The 1,721-nt window shown below is 32.1% G+C and overlaps 1 long non-coding RNA gene across 1 annotated transcript in view; it reads left to right on the forward strand.

The window, feature by feature from the left end:
• Positions 1-1,256: 1,256 nt before the first annotated feature.
• LOC110426552 (uncharacterized) overlaps positions 1,257-1,721 on the forward strand; it is a 2,356-nt gene continuing 1,891 nt past the window's right edge. Inside the window, exons 1-3 of the long non-coding RNA XR_002446157.2 lie at positions 1,257-1,416; positions 1,491-1,579; positions 1,655-1,719. This is a non-coding gene — a long non-coding RNA (uncharacterized LOC110426552). The remainder of the gene's footprint in view (positions 1,417-1,490; positions 1,580-1,654; positions 1,720-1,721) is intronic.

Consider the following 1,721-nt stretch of genomic DNA (forward strand, 5'->3'; position numbering starts at 1 on the left):
ATGGGTGAAAAGAATATTTTAAAATAAAATATTTCATACGTGATAAAATAATAATTAAATCATAATATTATTATCGAGGATGAATAAGCAGGTTAAAAGGTGATTTGGAAGTGAATCGGGGCAAAGTGAGACACTTTGGGACCTGAGGAGACAAGTGGAGAATTTTAAAATAAAATAATATTTTATTAATAAAATAATATTAAAATATTAATATTTTAATTATTGTTGAGATTAGTCATGGAAGAGGATTATATGACTAATCTAAGTGGGGGAGAAAAAGTAAGAAAGAATTTTGAAGAAAAACGACATTAGTGAGGCCCGCATGCCTTTATTAAATATAGCACGAGTAAGTAAGTATATATTTAAATATTATAGTGACACCGTGATACGTGCAAACCTTATATTATATTTGTACACATGTAAAGGAAGAAAACTAGAAGGAAATTGGAATTTAAGAAGTGTTGAAAGGACCAAATAATAAAGCATGAAAGTTTGGAGGGTCACACGATAAATAAAGAAAATCTTGAGGACTTAAGTGTAATTTTCAATATTGAAGTTAAATGGGAATTTATTAACCAAGGAAAGTTGGATTAGGAGGAGTATGAGATGTACATATGAAATTTACTATTACATGCAAATTATTATATGAAAAAAAGAGAAGTTAGTAGGGAACATGTGGGACCCCCACCATGTGAAGTAAAAGAAAGAATAAGATTAAAATTTATTGCATGTAATGCGATTGGTGCATTTGGTAGTCAAATGAAGAAAGGAGAAAGTGGGTTACATGTGATTTGAATGGTGTAACAAATGGTCAATTAAAATATAAAGGAAAGTTTTGCATGAAATGTAATTGGAAGAAATACGTGGCAAAGGAAATAAAAATAAAAGTAAGAAAATGAGGTGGCAGATGGAAGGCAATTAGGATAGATTTTGGACCAATGAGCAAAAGAGATAATTTGCGAATGAAATGTGAGTGGGGAGTGAGTTGGTCCAATGAGAATAAGGAGCAAATAAAGGAATGAAGAGAAAAAGAATAGAATAAAGAAAATTAAGAAAATAAAAATGAAAAAGGTAAAGAAAATGAATGTGACAGGTAGAAAAGTTACTAAGGCTTTTTGCCTTGTACTTTTACTACATAAAAGAAAAGAAAACATGCCAAAAAGGCATGGAGCTTTGGGCAATCCACCCATGAGAGAAGCAAAGAGAAAAGGAAGGAAAATAAGGTAAAAACAAGTGACCTTGGGCAATCTGCCATGTGAGAAACAAAATAGGGAAACCAAAGGCATTTTCAAGGCTTTTTCCTTGAGGAGTCTGCCCATAGCAAAGTGAGAAAGAAAGGAGAAAGAAAGAAAGGAAGAAAAAAGGAAGAAGAAAAAGGAAAGGAAAGATTGGTTTGGTAAACCTGAAGCAAGTAAGGTAAGGAGATTTCCATTTTTCTTGAAATGCATGCTTAGTAAATCAATTGTAATGTGTGATATTGTTTGTGATAGGAAGAATCTACAAGGATTCAAGGGACCCAAGGCATGCATGTTAGTAGATCTTGGAATGTAAGGTGATTTTGGAGCTAAATAAGTAATGGGTAAGTGTTTTAGTCTTGAAATTTTAAGTACAAAGGAAAAATGAGATGTATATTGATTCACTATGTTTGTGGCAGCAAAGGTGACCTTAGGTGTGAGGAAGTTGTGAATCATATTTGAAAATTCAAGCTTAAACCTAGAGGT

Source organism: Theobroma umbraticum, unplaced genomic scaffold, assembly GCF_002168275.2.
Source record: "Theobroma umbraticum cultivar Fairchild unplaced genomic scaffold, ASM216827v3 scaffold_89.0, whole genome shotgun sequence".
NCBI lineage: Eukaryota > Viridiplantae > Streptophyta > Magnoliopsida > Malvales > Malvaceae > Theobroma > Theobroma umbraticum.